General features: G+C 38.7%; 1 protein-coding gene across 30 annotated transcripts in view; it reads left to right on the top strand.

Moving 5' to 3' along the window:
* SIK3 (SIK family kinase 3) overlaps positions 1–21778 on the top strand; it is a 293253-nt gene that overhangs the window by 146266 nt on the left and 125209 nt on the right. The window lies entirely within an intron of this gene.

Below are 21778 nucleotides of genomic sequence, written 5' to 3'. Positions count from 1 at the left end.
ACTGCTGTTCACTACAGTGTCAATAGTTGCATTCCATGAGTGGTTATACTAGTGATTATTTTCTTCTTTGTTGATGTATATTTTCTAAATTTTCTACAATAAACATGTATTACTTTGTAATTAAAAACTTAATGGTATTTTTAAAAACAAACATGAGTTCCCATCGTGGTGCAGTGGTTAACGAATCCAACCAGGAACCACGAGGTTGCGGGTTCAGTCCCTGGCCTTGCTCAGTGGGTTAAGGATCCGGCATTGCCATGAGCTGTGGTGTAGGTTGCAGACATGGCTCGGATCCCTAGTTGCTGTGGCTCTGGCGTAGGCTGGTGACTCTGATTAGACCCTAGCCTGGGAACCTCCAAATGCCTTGGGAGCGGCCCAAGAAGTGGCAAAAAGAAAACAAAAACAAAAACAGAAAAAAAACAAACATGAAAAGGTGGTTGGGTGCTCAGCTTTTGATGAATTATTGGAAGAATTTATGTTGTGACTTTAACACAACATTATATTGTGGTGATATGGTGATGATGAAAATGATTATTAATTTTCCTTATTTTTGTACCTTTCATCCTGTCCAGTTTATGGGATTCTTTTGGGAAGACATTAAATTAAGGCAAAGTATGGAATGATGACTTATATTTAAAGCCAGATTGCTAGATCATGGAAAATTACTGAATTGCTTCCTCAAATGAAGAATATTTTCCAGGAGTTCCCATTGTGGCTCAGCGGTTATGAACCCGACTAGTATCCATGAGGATGCAGGTTCTATCCCTGGTCTTGCTCAGTGGGTTAAGGATCCAGCGTTGCTGTGAGCTGTAGTGTAAGTAGCAAATGCAGCTTAGATCTGGCATTGCTGTGGCTGTGGTGTAGGCTGGCAGCTGCAGCTCCGATTTGATCCCTAGCCTTGGAACTTCCATATGCTGTGGGTTTGGCCCTAAAAAGACCAAAAAAAAAAAAAAAGAAGAATGAAAAACTATTTTCCAATTAAAGATTTTCTTAGGGACCTAACTGCCTCGTCTCATAAGATTATACTCTTACTAATCTGATAAGACTACAAATATGTTTAACTTTAAACTGATGGTAAATGTGTTCATCTGGATTGATTAGATAGCAGTTAGGATTATCATTTATTTCCCATTGCTGATTCTACCTGAGTTTAGAGGAATCACAGATTTTAAAGACTTTTGGAGGAATTGTAGTTGCAGTTTCAGAAAAGTTGAAGAACATAAGGTTTAAAACAATAATTGGAACACAAACACCAGTCTATGTCTCAATTATCAAATACTTGCCTTGTTATTGCAACTTCATGTAAAGAAGTGACGGCCCTAAAAGTAAACTGTATCCACTGATAAAAAAAATGTCAAAATGCTTGAAACTTTGCACTTGAACCTATGATTCCAGGACTTTCCTATCATTTATAACTGTATGGTCAAACTCTAGGCAAGATTTGTTTCCTTGTGCTTGTGAAAAAATATGTTTTCATAAATCTTTTCAAGTAAAAGCTAAAAATTATCATTAGTTATCCGAACCTGGAATCTGATTTAAAATGTTCCTTGATTTGATATGCCCTTGTTCTTGAGGGGAGTGTCTATATGGTTGTCAATATTCTCTTTTGATTTATTCGAAATGGATCAGTTCATAAAATTAGTTCTCTAATTGTTCACTCTTAGTTCAATTAAAAGCAGCTTCTTGGAGTTTCCTGGTGGCTCAGTAAGTTAAGGGCCTGGCATTGTCACTGCTGTGACTCGGGTCACTGCTCTAGCTCATGATTGGCCTAGATTAATAAATAAATGGATAAATAAAAGCAGCTTCTTGGACTACTTTGGGATTATGACTAAATTTCTATTTTAATGTGACCAGTAATTTATCTTTTTACTGCATTTATCAAGCAAAAAGTTCATGTAACTGTACACATGCAAATGTATGATTCTATGGTTATTTCTGAAAAATTTTGGTGATCTTGAAGTTGTGGCAAGAGGAAAGCACTAGGTTAGAAGAGATCTCTGTGTGCTGGGCTGGGGCTTTCTGAGGCTCGAGGTTGTTGAGGAAATGATGAAAACCATACCTTTGTCCTGCCATTTTGTTTCTTTGTCTGAAGAGATCGTGGTTAAAGTTCCTGACTCTCATTAGGTGAAATTGAGATTTTTAAACATTTGTTTCTTTTTACATCCAAAATTCCTAGGTAAGAGGAAGAAGAATTCCAGATACTTTTTGAACATCAGTTGTTGGTCTTTTACTTACTTTTCTTTCCCTGAGCCCCTGGGCTCATCTTTGGATTATTATTTATTGTAACCTGCATAGGATACTATTAGGAAACATTAACAAGGTGCCACTGTCTCAATCTGTTCTTTTTATTTTTATTTTTATTTTATTTTTTGTCTTTTTGTGTTTTCTAGGGCTACATCCGTGGCGTATGGAGGTTCCCAGGCTAGGGGTCAAATCAGAGCTGTAGCCACCGGCCTACGCCAGAGCCACAGCAACATGGGATCCGAGCCGCGCCTGCAACCTATGCCACAGCTCATGGCAACGCTGGATTTTTAACCCACTGAGCGCGGTCAGGGATCGAATCTGCAATTTCGTGGTTCCTAGTCAGATTCATTAAACCACTGAGCCACAGTGGGAACTGCTGTCTCAACTCCTGTCTCTCCTGGGCATTTCTAAAAATGTAAGAGGGGGAAAAAAAACTTTTAATTGACCCCAGAGGTTAGTGGAACCATGAAAATAGTTGGTTTGTTAAATTGATTAAACAGACATTAATTAAACACTTACTATGCGCTTGGTGCTTTGGTCTAGGCATTGTTGTTACAAAGATAGTGAAAAACATGGGAGGAAGGAATAGTTATATAAAGTAAAAAGGCACAGTTGAGGAGATGGGATGGGTAATTCCGTTCCGGAGTTGTCTAGAAAAGCCTCTCATGTGTACTTTTTTTTTTTTTTTTTTTTTTTTAAGAGCAACAGTATTCAATTTTGCTTTGTTATTTTAAAAAAAGAATCAACATTCTTAGTCAGCACTGGCACTGTTGTGCTCTTTTGGGTCCCAGCCTTCTCGGACTGCACTGGTCAGATGAGATCTGTAGCTCCTTCATATTTGTAGTGTTCTGTATGTTTTATTTACATTGTACATTTGCCCAACTCTGGAAAAATGTTAAAGATCTTAATGTTCTCATTTTAGCATGCAAACCTCTTACCTTTATCTTTCTTTCTAATCTTATTTTCTCTTTTTTTCCCTTCCTCATATGTTATCCAGTGTGTATTTATGTAGGCTATCTTAAACTTTATTTTTTGGTCTTCTTAGGGCCACACCCTTGGCATATGGCATGCTAGGGGTCAAATTGGAGCTGCAGCTGCTGGTCTACATCACAGCCACAGCAACACAGGATCTGAGCCGCATCTGCAAACTACACAACAGTTCATGGCAATGCCAGCTCCTTAACCCACTGAGCAAGGCCAGAGATTGAACCATTGTCCTCATGGATACTAGCCGCATTCATTAACCTCTGAGCCACGATGGGAACTCCCTTAAATATTTTCTGAATCAAAGCGAAATATAAATAAATGACCCACTTGCCTTTTTTGTAGGATATGTCATATGCCTTTTATTAAAAACATAAGCCAATATAGAATGAGTCTATGATTTAAGTTCTTTTGATCCCATGTAGTGCCTTGTATATGGTATATATAGTAGTAGTAGTAGAAGATACATGGTAGTAGATACACATTTAGTGCCTTGTTTGTTGAATGAATGATTGATGTACAAATGATAAAGTTTTCTGTTAAGGGTCTTCTCTGCCTTAATCTGATCTGCCTCTCTAACAGACTTTCTGCCCTGTTAGAGCCAGATGAACTGGCTGAGTAGATAACTAGTGTTTTGCTTAGCATACCTCCTTGTATGTATGGATTTATGCCTGCTCCCAGACTAGATGCCAAGGAGTCAGGTGTATGGCAGAATGAAGGAAAAGTGGCAGGGAAGAAATCTCAAGAGAGGTAATCTAGTAATAATTTTCCTCTGAATCTTGTTTCCTAAAGTTAGCTTCAGAGAGATATAAAGTTGCTTGCATTGGGGTAGATCTGGGATTTCTTGTCTGATAATGGAATAAAGTGAAAAGGTCCTCTGTGACAGTATTATGGATGGAGGAGATACTGGTCAGCGAACATGGACCTGCCAATTTCGAGTCTGCATGCTTCCGGTAACAATTCAAGGATAGTGAAATAGTTCTCTGCTGCTTATTTTATTTTTTGCTTTTTATGGCTGCACCCATGGCATATGGAAGTTCCCAGGCTAAGGATTTAATTGGAGCTGCAGCTGCTGGCCTACACTACAGCCACAGCAATGCCAGATCCTTTAACCCCCTGAGTGAGGCCAGGGATCGAACCTGCATCCTCATGGATACTAGTCAGATTCATTTCTGCTGAGCCATGATGGGAACTCCCTCTGCTGCTTGTTTTTTTTTTTTTATATCCAGGGTAGAGAACTACCATATTTTCATCCTGTTGAATCTGCTTCTTCTCATGTCACTGGGTTTGGGCAAGTTTATATATAATTGATATGATATTTTCTGGTCATAAAATTATATTTTAAGGTATATTTAAGAGACTTTTCTAATTTCCTCCCCCAAAATAGTTAAATTATAATATGAAATTAAGAGGTAGACTATGTTTTGTATTTACTGAGTAAAATTTTGTTCCTTATTTTTACTTGAGAAAACAAGAGAGTGAAAGCTTTATTATCAAGCATTTTGCTGGATCCTGTGAATGATAAGGGAAGAGATAGTCCCTACCCCAAGGAGATTGTTAGCTGTCTAGTCAGAACTAGCAAGTGCACGTCGGGAACAGTCACAGTTTATCCCAGGAGCTAGGTTGTTTACAGGGTTTGGAGGTTGTTTACAGGGTTTGGAGGTCAAAGTACCGTAGTCTTGTAAGGAATCTGAACTGTGTTCTGGGAGGGCAGTCAATATTCACACAGGCAGAAAGTAAGAGGTGCCTGGAAAGTGGACCTTTTTAAAAGAGTAGTTGCTGCAAAGGCAGAATTAAAAAGGAATGTTTTGTGAGAGGGTGAGTGAAGAGCAGCAAAAACTGATTGTTTGGAGGCGGTAGTTGGAGAGATTGTGTGGGGGGGACATGTTTCAGAGGTTGCTGAAAGCCAGACCTGTAGTTTGAGTTTGGTGTGACCTGTTCCTGATGCACTTTGAAAGAAGGTTTTAGGAAGTTGAGTCTGACAATGATGTTGCAGGGGATAGACTAGGTCAAGATGAGGAGATTCATTAGATAATCTCTGAGGGATTTTGTGATTCTTTATTGAATCCTCACCAAGTACTATTTGTCCTAAGTGCTTTAGTCATGATTTCATTTTAAACCTCATAGCTACCCTGTGAGTTAACAGGTAAGAAAACTGAAGCACAGCAAGGGCAATAAACTTTCTTAAGGTCATACAGCTAACAAGGAGTAGAACAGCCAGTGTGGCTTCAGAAACCATGGTCTTAAAACCGTCATGCTCTAAAATGTTAGGTATTCCAGAGAAAATAAAATTAATGTTATTTTCTTCTGTGTAATTTTTCCCCTTATTAATTTCCCATCTCCTTAACTGCAACACAATTTAGTGGCCTTAGAACAAAGGTTTTGCTTAGGGATTTCAAGTAGGTTTGCTCATTTCAAACTTTTTCAAAGCCATTAACTACTGACTACTTATAAATAATACTTCATAATTTCACTTTTTTCCTTCTAAGATGTGACAAATCAAAACAAGTTGAGGAGTTCCCGTCGTGGCGCAGTGGTTAACGAATCCGACTAGGAACCATGAGGTTGCGGGTTCGGTCCCTGCCCTTGCTCAGTGGGTTAACGATCTGGCGTTGCCGTGAGCTGTGGTGTAGGTTGCAGACGCGGCTCGGATCCCGCGTTGCTGTGGCTCTGGCGTAGGCCGGTGGCTACAGCTCCGATTCAACCCCTAGCCTGGGAACCTCCATGTGCCGTGGGAGCGGCCCAAGAAATAGCAACGACAAAAAGACAAAAAAAAAAAAAAAAAAAAAAAGCAAGTTGAGACTGGACTTTAAGGAAGAAGGGAGGTTAGCTAATTTCCTAAGTGTTTGTGGTTTGCTGAGTCTCTTTACCTAGTCCGTGTTATATAAATAGTAATGTTTTTTAATATTTATATCTGTTTAAATATATATACCATTTATATGTATTTAAATGTTAAGCTGACAGAAACTCGTAAAAAAATAGCACAGACACACAAATTTTGAGTTTCAGCAGTCAGAAGATGCATCATGGATTCCGAATGCATTGGTGGTTGTGCTAATTGATGTATATGTACTGCATAATTTAGAAGAGGCTGCTGCTTGGCAGTAGGTGTGCCTGCTCCAGGTCCCCTTTTGTCATTTGTGAAAATTGGTCTCTTTGCAGCATGTCATTTAGGACAAAGAATTGAGCTCCTGTAAAAGCATTTCAGAGGTTTTCCAACTAATCATTTTTCCTCTTATTCTTTACTGTTTAGTTTCTTTGGTAACCTGGCCTCCCCTAGCACCCTGGCTGATGTCTTACAGCCCCTGTTCCCTCCCCAGCCCCTTACTTGAGGGTTTTTTTTCCCCCCATATTGCTTTAGAGCCATACTGGAAGAACATGTATCTCTTCTTGAATCTCCATTCCTGTGCAGTCTCAGAATTTATATTAGAAAGAGAGAGAAAAGAAATCACATATAGAAGCTAAATAACCATATTTTGGGGTTTCAGGCATACAAAGGTAAATTTATTCTGTTGTCTGTAGGGTATTTTGGGGAGGTGGGGTTAAACTGTAATAAATAAAATGTTTTCCAATTAAACGACATTTTATAATTAAAATATTTTAGGAATGCGAGGCATTGTACAGAGAAAAACAAAAATGGTGTGCATAGTTTGGTTACTGTAGAGTTATTGTATGATTATTTGTTGTTGCTTTTTAAATCAGTTGTGTCTATGAAAAGCATTTCTGTTCCTGTGGAGAGTGGAAAGGAAATAAAGATCTAAAAATCTGTTCACATTTGATCCCTTAGTGATACTCTTTTAAACCTAATTCCTTGACCCTGTTACCTCACTATCCTGGGCCGAGGTGGCCATTTCTACTACTTAAAAGCACAGTGAAAAGCCCTATTTCTTTAAATACAAATGAAACAATTCGTGCAGTTACTATATATTAGGTGCTACATAGTTGATCCTAACTGTAGTGGTTGTTGCCATGTCATTTACTTTTACATTAGGAGATGTTTTAGTTTGGCCTCAATGTAATGTAATTAAAAAATACGCTATAGAGGAGTTCCTGCTGTGGTACAGTGTGTTAAGGATTTGGTGTTGCTGCAGCTGTGGCATAGTTTGTAGCTATAGCTCAGATCTGATCCCTGGCCCAAGAACATCCATATGCCTTGGGTACGGCCAAGAAAAAAAAATATATATGGAGTGTAGGTAAGGAGTGGATAAGAAAGGAAGCACTAGAAACAGACATAGTAAGATTTACTACACAAATAAATGCATTTCCCCATAGGTGCAAAATATATGACATTTCTGTATGTATGTTTAAATATAGGAAAAGATAAGATGACCCTCTTTTTTAAGAATCTCTAGTAACTTGATATATGTGTATGAGTGTATACGTACATAGATGTCTGTGCTATAGTTTGGAATGAAAAACCTACTATAGAAGCAGGAAGAGGGAGGAATTAATTTTGCTGAAAGAAGTCAGGGAAGGCCACATTAAAAACATGGAGCACAGACCTGGCCTTAGGAAACTGAATGAGAATTACTAGTTGTGTATGTTGGTTAGTGCCAAAAAGTGTGGGGCTGAGAATATCAGAAGATATAATTCAAATATAGGTTGGAGGCATACTGTGAAATATGACTTGACTTCATCATTTAAGCAATGGGTAACCACCAAAATATAGTTTTGGTTTGATCTTTTAGATCAGATTTGTGTTTGAGAGTATCTCTAGTAATATAAAATTATGTGTACTTCATGGCTGACACTGTATGATAAATAACAAATGAGTAACCTAGCTGTTAGGGGGATCAGATTATAGCTGGTTTCCCCCTTCCCTCCATTTAAAAAAATCTGTAGTGAGGCACGTTTTTTTGGTAGTGATTGAGTTAGTATCTGATACTGAACTCTTGGTCTCTCACTTATCAGACTCTTGGTCTCTCACTTTCTCTGACTTTAGATAAGCCTCAATCTTAGTTTAATTCATTGGTCAAACAAGCATAGTAATGCCAACCTTAAAGAATTGCTTTAGGTGTCCCCGTCGTGGTGCAGCGGAAACGAATCCGACTAGGAACCATGAAGTTGCGGGTTTGATCCCTGGCTTTGCTCAGTGGGTTAAGGATCTGGCATTGCTATGAGCTGTGGTGTAGGTTGCAGACACGGCTCAGATCCCGAGTTGCTATGGCTGTGGTATAGGCCGTCGCTGTAGCTCCAATTCGACCCCTAGCCTGGAAACCTCCATATGCTGTGGGTGTGGCCCTAAAAAAAAAAAAAAAAGAAAAAAAAAGGAATTGTTTTAAGGATTAGATTGAATGAGGTAATATACATAAAGCTTCATGCAGAAAACTTAGCTATTAAATAGTAGCGATTATTATTTTGTGATACTGCTTTTATGATAGAACATTTTTGGAATATGAGGAATTAATGGTTTGGGGAGGCAGACCTCTGGTAAGTGGATTAATTAGGAAGTAGATTAATTATTGCTTTATCCAAATAAGGCTTTTAGGTGACAAGGGAATTTAGAAGAGGAAATTTGGCAGGGAAAGAGAAAATGCCATCAGTTTATGGATGGGCTGACTTTAGTTAATGGAGAACAGGAGGGTGATATCTAGGGGGTGATGGTTGAAAATACAAAGCCTGGCATGGAAGTTTTTATGTTCCGATTGGAGATACGTGGTCTGGGAGGACTGATTAAGTAGCAGCCTAAGCAGAGGGAGTCTTAGGGAAAGCTAAGGTTTAAGAATTGGGAGCCTGTCAAAGGGATTATCCCTATATAACTCTAGGTAGTTCACTGGTCTTTTGATCTACGTTTTCTCTCTCTCTTTTTTCTCTTGCTTACAGCATGTGGATGTTCCTGTGGCAGGATGTTCCTCGTGCCACAGCAGCAACCCTAGCCGCTGCAGTGACAATGTCAGATCCTAAACCTGCTGTGCCACAGGGGAACGTCTGTCCTATATTCTTGAAGAAACTATGGAAATAATGTTTTCTTTTATATAAGTGTACTTTTAGATATTTATTTTAATAAAATAATCTGGATTATTATACTGAGGCATTCACATCTGTATTCTGAAGTCCTGTAAGTTTAGAACTGTTGCTTTACTCATTAGTGAGTAAATGATAAACACAGCTTTGTTTAGCCTTCTGACCATTGGGCCTCATTCATAGCATTTTCTCCAATTCTCTCTCAAAGGGGAGAAAAAGCGCATTCTTTGATCTGGGGAAGCTCTCTGATGTTGGCAGATTTCTTCCTCAAGTCTAGACACTTGGCCTCTGTAATAGTTTTTACTCAGGGAAGTTCTCACCTCTGAATGGTAGACTTAATGCAGATGCTGGTACTTGGCTAATCAACAGCAGTACTGGGATTGGTTTTAGTAAACACCATGTTATATGGCTTGCTACGCAGGCTGCATAGTCAGTGTCCAGCCATAGCCTTTTCTTTACATGACTACATCATTAAAATGCAGGCTGTTTTTACTTCCTTCTCACAGAATATATACTATTACCAATTTTTTTTTTTTCTGTGTATGAGAGAGAAAAATATCTTTTGCTCCTGTCTTCAAACTTAAATTTAAATTTCAGCAGCTTTGGATCTGATATAATAAAATGCTAAAGAGGACTTCCTGTCATGGCTCAGTGGAAAGAAACCTGCATCCTCATGGCAGCACTAGCATCACCTGAAGGCTTGTTAGAGATGCAGACTCCAGAGTTCCTGTCATGGCTCAGTGGTCAACGAATCTGACTAGGAACCATGAGGTTGCAGGTTTGATCCCTGGCCTCCCTCAATGGGTTAAGGATCCAATGTTGCCTTGAGCTGTGGTGTAGGTCCCAGATGAAGCTTGAATCTGGCGTTGTTGGCTGTAGCGAAGGCCAGCGGCTGCAGCTCTGATTCCACCCCTAGCCTGGAAACCTCCATATGCTGTGGGTGTGACCCTAAAAAAAAAAAATTAAAAAAAACAAATTAAAGAAACTGAAGACATTACTGGAAATTTCACTTGTTTACTTCCCAGTTTTCAGTAAGGTTTAAACCTTAAGCCCTGTGTGTGTGTGTTTAGTTACCTTTTTGAGTTAAACTGTCCAAAACTATCTTGTTTGGGTCAAAGATTGAGTTATGTGGGTTTTTGGGTTTTTTGTTTGTTTGTTTTTTGGCCTCGCTTGTGCCAGACAGAAGTTCCCCAGGCCAGTGATTGAACCCGAGCTACAGCAGTAACAATGCCAGATCCTTAACCTGCTGAGCCACCAGTGAACTCCAGGATTTAGTTGTTAATTGTCCTGCCTTGTCGTACTTCATGTGTCAAAATCTGCTCGTGGGATTTAATTTGGAAACCCACAGTACTAGGACGTTAATTCCATATAGTCAGGTCCGAGTTTTCATTTTAATTTACTCAATCTCTTCTTTACCTTTAGACTACTAACTAAAAATAACTAAGGTTACCTTTAGTTTTCATATGTAACTTCTATTAGGATTTTGTAATACTGTTTCTTTTTGGCTCTGGAGGTGTGAGAGTTGGGATGCTGACCTTATTCTTCTTGACCTTTAGAGAGTTGGAAGGATCGTTTGTATTGGTGTCCAGCCAGCAACATTCTGCTTGTTTTCAAGAACCCTAGTGGCAGAATACTGAGGTACAAGTGTGTGCAGCCTTTAAATCAGTGTATGGTGAGCTATAAAATTGTAATGTCAGAATTGTTTCTGGCCTGCCTGTATTGTTTCCAAAATTCAAAGCCCTTACTGATTTTGAAAGCAAATATAGAAAATTGCATGAAAACACAGATCTGAGGGACATCTGAATTTGCCAAAATAATGAATATAAAAGGAAAGGTACTGCTGGCTGGGCATTACAGACTAGAAACCTGCACTTAAAGTTTAAACTGCTTGAGTAAGATGACTTATTTTCCTGTTTTAATCCCCAATATTCTTCTCTCTGTGCCCCCTTGCCATTATCTCCCACAACGTAGAAGAATATTCTTTTATTTATTGTAGTCTTATTGGAAGAGAGACTGGAGTGTGGCTTATTTAAGGGCGAGTTGAGGTCTTTTCAACATGAAGCGTTTCTGTCTGTGGACAAGGCACATCTTTTTCGTTTAGGTCCTTTACTAACTTTTTGTAGTTTTCTCTATAAAATTCTCACACACTTTTCCTAGGGCTTGTGATAGTGACTATTATGAATATGTTCTTTTAGAAATTATCATCATTATTACATCCTTATAAATTCATGTTGGTATATTAGAAAGTTAATGAATTTTTATATGCTGGGATTGCAACAGGTTTTTTTTTTTTTTTTTTTTTTAAACGGCTGCACCCACTGCATATGGAAGTTTCCAGGCTAGGGGGTGAATTGGAGCTGCAGCTGCTGGCCTGTGCCACAGCTACACCAGATCTGAAGCCGCATCTGCAGCCTACACCACAGCTCATGGCAATGCCGATTTCTTAACCCACTGATCCAGTCCAGGGGTCGAACCCACATCCTCATGGATACCAGTCAGGTTCATTACCACTGAGTCATGATGGGAATGCCAAAACGGTTTGTTTTGTATAAGGGTTTTATTTATCCCTCCAGTGTTTCAGTTTCATCATCTATGAAACAAAGGGCTTAGGTTAGAATAAGATATTTCCAAAGATCTTCCTAGTATTAACATGACCTGGTTCTGTGTTGAGGCAGAGTCCTTTACATACCTCATGCGGTGAGTCAGTCTTACCACCCAAACTGCAGGTAAGTTCTGTGACTACAGCCAAACTTAGTTATGTACACAATGTGTTTGTATGTGTTTAACACACCTCTGTTCTCTATATAATGATTCTTCATCGTCTTGAGGTAAAGAGTGTGTAGTTAACATTCAACATTTAAAAAATAACCCTCAAAAGTACAGTTCCTTATTCTGGTTGAAATAGTTTACTATTATCTTTTTACCCTGCATTTTAGTTTGTTGCTATGTTAGTTTTACTGCATATTTTCCTTCCTAAAAATAGATCGTCTTTAAACCATAGTTTTTATAAATATTTGCATCTCCAGTCAAATTTTTTCCTACAACATGGATTTCATTTGCTGAGTTTTATTGGAGCAGGTAATTTTAAGAGAGTTTTCTGCCACATGTTTATTTTCTTCCATACCTCTGTCCCAAGTATCCTGTGTGCAGATGTCAGAAGATTCCATGGGAGTGTGAGTAATATTCTTGGAGAATTATTTTAGTATTTATTTCTGCTAGGTCAAGGGAAGCAAATGCTGTATTTGTTATCTCTGAAAATATATTTACTTCTAACCCCAAATATACCTCAACAACAACCCATCTTTTTTATCTTTTATAAAAACATAGTTTATGTAAGTTTCAATCCAGATGCTGGCCAGGAATTTGCTTAAACAAATTGAAATGGCTAAATGAACATTAACCTTAATCTGAATGGAGTTCCAGAAGATGGATTCAGGACAAAGGTTGGCAGAGGTCATATTGAAGTGGCACCGAGCTAGTACCTGTGTGTGTATGTGTCTGTAAATTGTGGTAAAATTAGCACATAACATGAAACTTATTATTTTACCTGTTTTTAAGTGTAGAATTAACTAGTGTTAAGCACATTCACATTGTTGTGCAATCAAACTTTTATCGTCTTGCAAAATCGAAACTCTATACCCAATAAAAAATTCCCCATTTCCCCTTACCCCCAGTCCCTGGCAACACCATTCTACTTTCTGTTTCTATGAGTTTGAACCAGTGGATACTTTATGGGAACTTGACTTCCTTTATGTCAGCTAAGTGAATTTTGAGGATGTAGAAGAGAGTAATAGATTATAGTAAAACCAGTAGCCATTCTCCATAGTCACACAAGTGTTGGTGGTTGTGGGTCCTGAAGTTGGAGCACCAGCATCAGTCTTCTCTAATAGGAAGTGTGGAAATTGCTCTTCCTTTTGTTTGAGGATAGCTAGTGACTGACATTTATCGGCACTTATTACCTGTCTGAGGTTGGCCGAAAGGCCTGCTTCTTCTGTAATAAAAAAGAAAACGCAAGTTTGGGTGCATAACAATGTTTAGAGACAGAAAGGAAATTGAAGGAATTCTTTTTTTTTTTTTTTCCCTAAGGGTTATACCTGTGGCATATGGAAGTTTCCAGGCTAGGGGCGAATTGGAGCTGCAGCTCCAGCCTATGTCACAGCCACAGCAATGTGGGATCCAAGCAGCATCTGTGACCTATGCCACAGCTTGTGGGAGTGCCAGATCCTTAACCCACTGGGTGAGTCCAGGGATCAAACCTACATCTTCATGGATCCTTGTTGGGTTCTTAACCCTCTGAGCCACAACAAGAACTCCTGAAAGAAAGAATTCTTCATATGTTTTCTCTGTCAAGCTCAAGACTAGGTCTTTTCTTGAAAGTTAGGAAACTGAGTTTGGTTAGAGGGCTCGAAGAAAGCGACAAGTTTGAATTTGCTAGAAACAGGATAGGGATCCAATCAAGGATAAGTAGAATAATAATAATAGTGCTGGTACTAATGATAACAATAAGAACAGCCAATATCTATTAATTACCTGTTCTCTACTAGCTATTATACTAGGTGATTTATCTTTGGACCTTTATAACAATTTTATCAAAGTAGTTGTTCTACAGATAAGAAACCTTGGTAGAGTTGGGATGCCGATTTCATTCTCTTGCCTCAAGGCCAGGCTCTTCTTTCTGCACTGTTAATGACATTGGAAATGTCTACTTGATAGCAGAAGTTTTGTTCAGAGTGTAACAAAAATTGTTTTTCAGAGAAAGGAGGAAGACTGAAAAAAAAAGTGTGTATCCAAAATATAAGAAATACGTCGATGCTTTTTTTCACCACCGGAATGGCTAATGCCCTTGACGGGTTTCTTTGCAAACTGAAGTGAGCTGCCACAGCCCTGTAGAAACCCAGACCTGGTTATGTGACTTGACGGAGACATCTGAAATTATAAACTCATTTTCTCCCTGGAGCCTGTATATCTAAAATATTGGATTGAGATTAATGCTAGTAACTCCAGTATCTATGTAGAAGTAAAGGAGGACCTTTTAAATTTGTAATTGGTCTATTCATTGAACAGGTATTAGTTGTATTTATTTTGTGTTATTAAGGGACTACATTGCAAAGTCTAGATTTTTAGAAAACAATAACATCTCTATGCAGGTACATTATTGCTCTAAGTAAATGCAGTATTTATTGCAAAGAAACCCCTTAGAATCATATGTGGAAGCTGAAGTTTCTTGTTTGCCTTTGTTTGATATGTGTGAAGGAACTTCCAACGATGTGGGTGAACAAATGGAGGCCAAAAGAATCTGATGTAAAGCAAACAACTGATTAAGTTATGACTGAACCTCTACTGACTAGCATTTTAATATCCAGATGGACAAGCAAGCTCTTACTAATTCACAAGGGTAAACTCATCTCCTATGATCAATTAATTAATTTCTAGGCTGTAATTAGTTCCTATGAATACCCTTATTCCTCACATGGCAAAATTTACTGTATTATGGACTAGATTTACATTGCCTAAAACTATAGAATATAGTTTTGCTCTCTAGGTCAGTATGTCAGATGACTTATGATTCAGGCAGAGCAATTACCTCTTCCAAGGTTCAGCCCTTTTAAACTTGGGCATATGTCATATGCCAAATGTATCCTGTGTATTCGGTACTTTGATGCTAACTCTTTGATTTTAATTGAAGGAAAAGAACTAGCAATGAAGTATGAGATGAAATACAGTATAGATAGATTTTATCAACTTGGTGAACACAAACTACTATACACTTGAGGTTTGTTACAGACGCTTTTTCTAAGTGGAAGCCTCTTCCAAAAGACATTTTTGAAGTTTTGCTATGAAGAAAGTTTGCTGGTGAATGAAAAGAACCTTTTGTAGACCTCTGCTTGGGAGTCTGGTAACTGGCACTTTGGGATTCTATACAGGGAGTTCCAAGACTGGGGGAATATCTCAGGGTAAAGCTATCTAAGTTTTGTATCCAAAGCTATTAATTTCTTCAACTATGAGAAGAAACCACAGATTGTGTAATGGCCTTGGTATTTTGTTGGTATGGAGAGGATGATCTCAGAAGACTTGTAAGCCTGTGCTGGGATGTGTGCGACACGTGCCTTCTTTTTGATTTTTTTATTTCAACAGTTGTGGACACATTTTTGAAACTGTAGATATCCTAAGTTAGCAAATCCGAATCAGCCCACAAAGCAGCCATTTTTGCCAGTGCCAAACACATACTTTGCTGAATTTTCTAATCTGGGCTCCAGAGTTTATACATAGCAAATTCTAACATCTGCCAAGTTCTGTTATGACCCAGAGGGGAGTGGAGGAAAGTGGGATGAAGAATCTGGAAAAGTCTGTTGCCTATAGGGTAAATTGCATTTTGGAATTTGCTTCCATGTGGATTTTCTCCTCATGGACCACTGTGATGTTTAGTGGGCTGAGCTGGAAAGGTCATATTGCACAAGATGAAGAACAGTAAATGGTCTGTTTGGTGACTTGCTGTCAAGCCTTCTGCCACTGCTGACTGATGGTTGTAATCGCCATTTTTCCTTGTAGGATACAAGAGTTTGGCTGTCATTTTTTTGGGAATATGGTAATTTGTAGCCATTGCCTTTGGTCTGGTGGGAGAGCTAACATTCAGAGGCTCTGTTTAGTCCAGTGGCTTATAGCTCTCTCTCTCTCTCTTCTCTCTCTCTCTCTCTTTTTTTTTTTTTTTTTTTTTTTCATGAACTGCTGCTGCTTTTAAGCCTTAAGAATATGTTTCAGAAAATGCATGTGAATATTAAATTCAGTTAATTCCTTTTCATTTTGCCAAAGAATTTGAATTTACCTCTTCCTACAAGACATTGACCTTATCTTTTTTTTAACCTTAAGACAGTGGCCCTAGAAATAGTTTGTTGTTTCTTCCTTTGCTTTTCCTTAAAATTAGTAAAATTTCCATTTCCTTGAGTTGTGATGCAGTTCTGAACCATGTTTAAAATATGCACAGGGGCACAGACCCCAATAAGTTTAAAAGTATGAAGAGCGTGGGGCAGAAATCAGCATTTCTATTAAGTTTCAGTTCCCTCAGATTTGCTTTATAGGAAGTGTATTAATTAAGGACATTTTTCCAGAGCATTTCCATACAGGTAAATATGTTATTTTACATAGGTGCTATTTAAAAATATAGATGTATTCCTGACATTACTTATGAAATTTTTTTTTTTTTTTTTTTTTTTTTTGGTCTTTTTGCTATTTCTGGGGCCGCTCCCGCGGCATATGGAGATTCCCAGGCTAGGGGTTAAATCGGAGCCGTAGCCACCAGCCTACACCAGAGCCACAGCAACTCGGGATCCGAGCCGAGTCTGCAACCTGCACCACAGCTAACGGCAACGCCGGATCGTCAACCTACTGAGCAAGGGCAGGGACCGAACCCGCAACCTCATGGTTTCTAATCGGATTCGTTAACCACTGCGCCATGACAGGAACTCCTGAAATTTTTTTTTTGTCTTTTTTGTCTTTTTAGGGCTGCACCTGCAGCATATGGAGGTTCCCAGGCTAGGGGTCAAATTGCAGCTGTAGCTGCTGGCCTACACCACAGCCACAGCAACGCCAGATCCTTAACCCACTGAGTAAGGCCAGGGATTGAACCCGCTTCCTCATGGAACTTATGCTGAAGAAAGGAAAAATATATGTAAAATACTGGAGCCCATGTAAGAAAACAACTGAAGGCCTGGAAAGGGCTAGAAAGCATGATTTCATAAGAGGTGTCAGCATTGAAGGTGGTGTTTGTGCTGAGGGTTTCTTATAGGATTAGAGCAAAAGGGAGGGACCAGAGAAAAAAATAGTGTCCAAGCAGAGTGGGAGGTCATATTGCCCTGTATAAAACCGGAACCCCATAAAGCTGACTTCTCAGTAGATGAGTAGGAGAAAAAATTCCCTGCATGCAGAGACTTGCTTGTTAATGTCTTGGATCTGAATGGAGAGGGGAGAAGAAGTCTCCCAAGAATCTGCCTTAACAGAAGCCTGCACACACATGGATTTGCAGTCAGAGTTCATACTGCCTTTGAGGCCTGAAAAAAATCTCTGAGCTGGTAACTTTGTTGATTGTACTCCTAGTTGTTTGTGATTCCCACTGTCTGGGAGAATCAAATTTAAATCTGTATAGACAGACCGCAAAGAATTTTTATGGGAAAAATTGCAAGAAATTTTTCTGAATAAGGAGCCTGCACAAGCAAACACGTGACTATGAGTTAGTCAGGTATAGCAGATTATATTTTCGAAAGATGGCTGCAACAGTATTTCCCAACCCATGTGCTCTTTTAGAACCTTGCTCTTCTGCCTTCAGGAAGTAGTCTGTCTCATTCCACTAAACCGAGCCAGGCCTTTCTGACTGCATTGACCCAAGTCAGAAGTGCTATTATGTGATTCCCGAGGCTAAGTCATAAAAGTGCCACACATTCCTTCCTTATTCTTTTGGGGTGCTCATTCTTGGAACCCCTCACCATGCTGTGTGAAGCCCATGCAGTCCATGGACAGACCCATGTGGAGATGAATGGAGGCCTCAGGTCCATGGCACCGACTGAGCTTCCAGCTGCCAGCCAGTACTAACTTACCAGCCTTGTGAGAAGCCATCTGGAAAGTGGCTCCTCCAACTTCCTGTCAAGCAACCCTAGGTAATGCCACATGGAAACAGAGACAAGCTGTCCTTTTTGAGCCCTAGGCAGATTGCAAATTTGTGAGCTAAATAAGTGATTGTTGTTGTTTTAATCCACAAAGTTCTGGGGTAGTTTTTTATACAGTGTTAGAGAACTACAGTTCAGCAGTAACTGTTTGTCTTTCGTGTGTGTGTGTGTGTGTGTGTGTGTGTGTGTGTGTGTGTGTGTAACTTTAGCTACTATAGATAGCCAGAAGTCCTGATTGATTAATTGATTGATTGGCCAATAGAACCTATAGCATGTGGAAGTTGCCAGGCCAGGGATTGAACCTATGCCACAGCAGCAACCTGACCCGTAAGAATGACAATGCTGGATCCTTAACCACTGGGCCACCAGGGAACTGCTAGTCTTGCTTCTTTGTATGTGAGTTACACTTATAATTTAGAGATATTTGTATATTTGTTATAGTTCAATAAAAAATTTACCTAAAAAAGACAGTATAAAGAGAAAAAAATAAGCTACAACTTGAGAGAAGATGTATTGACAAAGTTTATCCAGACTATAAAAGAACTTTTCAAATTCAAAAAAAAAAAAATAGGAAATAGGGAAGTCGTGAATGTTATTTCAGAGGCAGGACTAAGTAATCTGTGAACATGTGAAAAACTCCTCAACCTCAAACTTTTTAGTAGTCAAGGAAATGCAAATTAAAAGAGTGAGGAATTTTTGGGCCCCTACCCCCCCATCAGACTGGGAAAAATTAGAAATAACAGTTGTTGGAGATGATATGGAACAGTGGTAGGAGTCCCATTGCTGGATACAACCATTTTGGAAAACAATTCGGCTTTACTCATTGGTTCCTAAATATAGATGCTAGTGAAACTTTTGCACTCATGGCCCAGGAAACATGTATAGGAATATTTAAAATACTGTCCATAATAGCTAGAAATGCAAACAGCTTGAATGTCCAGCAACTGTAAAGCAATAAATAAAATTGGTGTATTCATATAAGGAAGACTGTCAGTGAATTGGTATCACTGCTTGCATCTTCATGGAGGACTATTATAAGAACCCATGAAAGGCAGTTAAAAATAACAAGTCGGATTCTCTTTATACAAAATTTAAAAACAGGTAAACCTAAACAATATGTTTGGTGATAGATATATGGTAAAATTGTAAAGAAAAGCAATGGAGTAATGATATAAACATTAGGATTTCATGATAAAATTTCTACGTATTGGAGTTCCCATCGTGGCACAGTGGTTAACGAATCCGACTAGGAACCATGAGGTTGCGGGTTCGATCCCTGGCCTTGCTCAGTGGGTTAAGCATCCAGTGTTGCCATGAGACGTGGCTCAGATTCCGTGTTGCTGTGGCTCTGGCACAGGCCAGTGGCTACAGCTCCGATTCGACCCCTAGCCTGGGAACCTCTATATGCCGCAGGTAGTGGCCCTAGAAAAGGCAAAAAAAAAAAAAAAAAAAAAAAAAATTTTTTTTTTCTATGTATTGTTAAAAAAACCCGAGACTGGTTCTTTTTCTAAGATTTGGTAATGCAAATAGTAGTTCTTAATTAATGTTTTTGGTAGGTTTTTCTACATATAAAAATCCTCTGGAATAAATTTTGAATTTATTTTTCACTATTTCTTTATGTCAGCGTTGCGTGGGAAGCATGACTAGGAAGATGATGAAACAAGGAGGGTTTATCCACTGGTTCAAGTTCAGTGGTTGTAGCTTCTTCTTCTTTTTTCCTTTTTTTTCCTTTCCTTACAGCATATGGAAGTTCCCAGGCTGTGGGTCAAATCTGTAGCCGCCGGCCTACACCACAGCCACAGCAACAGGGTATCCAAGCCGTGTCTGTGACCTACACCACAACTTACAGCAACACCAGATCCTTAACCCACCGAACGAGGCCAGAGATCGAACCCGGGTCCTCACGGATACTACTCGGATTCGTTTCCACTGCACCACAGCAGGAATTCCTGGTTATAGCTTTAGAATGAGAAATTAGGCCTCTTACCCTTCTTGCCTTAAAATTGGCTATTTTAAAAAACAAAAGCCTGTTCTTAGTTTATTTTTTTGGTGAGCAGCAGAGGCACTCTTTTGCCTCTACCCCTAGCCTGAGCCTGTTTTTTTAAAAAAATTCTCCATGCATTGACATCTCTTCCTTTTCTAAAGGAATGTGAAACCCAATAATTACACACAGACCTGACCTACTTTGGAGGAACCAGAGGACAAAGAAACCTTCACTTTTCTTCGTCCTTTTTTGGTTAAAAACCAGAGATTTTGGGAAGTGAGGGCCAGAATTTCCTATATCTATTCTTTGAAGAGTCTAACACAATTTGTCCCTGTCTCGTGTATTAGAAGTTTCCCCATGTGTGTTGCTTGTAGGCTAATGGACTTGGTCCTTATGAATGCTTTGCACATCTGCTGATTTGGAAATGTTTGGCTGTTTCCCAAGGGCCCTATATCTTTGCGAAAATAAAGAGGAAAGGATCTGTTGATTTTTCTGTTTTCAGTTGTCTTATTTTCTACATTTAATTTTGTAAACACCTCAGTCCTTTTTTTCTTTTTAAAAAGAAGTAGTTAACATACATACTTATGTTAATGATGAATCAGTTGGAATAAAAATTTGGACTAGTCATCCTGTTTAGTAATTTTTATGGTTGCCTGGTAACTGTTATTCCAGTTTTGTCTTAGTTCTGTTTCTCTGTTGTTATTTTGCTAAGTTGGTAAGTTATTTTTATCTCAGTTTTTAATATTTGCTTAATTAATTAATAAATAATTTTAAAAGTTCCCCCAAATCACAATCAAAACTCTTTCTGATTTGGTTCATTAATAGTTGCTGCATAATAATTTATAATTGCTCTGGGTTCTGGATCTTTGGTCCTGTATTAGGTGCTTGAGACTTTACTAAACCCATTGTTTTCTATAGTAAACACCAGCCTTAAGAGAGTAAGGTGAATATCAATATCTGGAATATCAAGAGCCAGAAGACAGTATGCATAAGGATAGACATACAGATCAGTGGAATAGGTTCAAGAGTCCTTACATTTGTGGTCATTTGACAAAGGTGCTGAGACATTTAAATGGAGAAAGAATATTTTTTTCAACAAATGGTACTGAAACAACTGGATATACACACACATAAGAGTGAAATTGCATCCCTGCTTTACGCCATACACAGAAATTAACTCAAAATAGATCATATATATAAATGTAAGAGCTAAAACTAAATCTTTTAGAAGAAAACATGGAAGTTAATCTTTGTGATCTGAAGTTATGCAGTGGTTTCTTGAGTATGACACCAAAAGCACAAGAACAACAGCAATTAAAAAAAAAGACAAAAAGACAAAAAAAAAAAAAGATTAAGTTGAACCACATCAAAATTAAAAATATGTGCTGCATACCACATTACAAAAACATGATGGAGTTCCCTTCATGGCGCAGTAGAAACGAATCTGACTAGGAACCATGAGGATGCAGGTTCGATCCCTGGCCTCGCTCAGTGGGTTAAGGATCTGGCATTGCCGTGAGCTGTGGTGTAGGTTGCAGACACGACTCAGATCTGATGTTGCCGTGGCTGTGGTGTAGTCCAGTAGCTGTAGCTCTGATTGGATCCCTAGCCTGGGAACCTCCATATGCCGCCGGTGTGGCCCTAAAAAGCAAAACAAAAACAAAAAACAATGTGAATGACAAGCACAGAATGGAGAGGAAACATTTGCAAGTCATATATCTGATAAGGGATTTGTATTCAGTACATATAAAAAACTCTTACAACTCAATAATAAAAAGACTAGTTAAAAGATGAATGAAGAAAGTATACAGCTGGTCCATAAACACCTTTAAAAAAGATCCTCAAAAAAAAAATTAAAAAAAAAATAAAAAAGATCCTCAACATTATTAGTCACTAGGAAAATTAGGATTAAAATCACAATGAAATATCACTTCATCCCTGTTAG

This window comes from Sus scrofa, chromosome 9 (assembly GCF_054392235.1).
Source record: "Sus scrofa isolate SSC_HxYL_T2T_F1_AM1 chromosome 9, Sscrofa_HxYL_maternal_Yorkshire_Landrace_v2.0, whole genome shotgun sequence".
Classification (NCBI taxonomy): domain Eukaryota; kingdom Metazoa; phylum Chordata; class Mammalia; order Artiodactyla; family Suidae; genus Sus; species Sus scrofa.
This window is presented reverse-complemented; position numbering and strand designations above follow the sequence as displayed.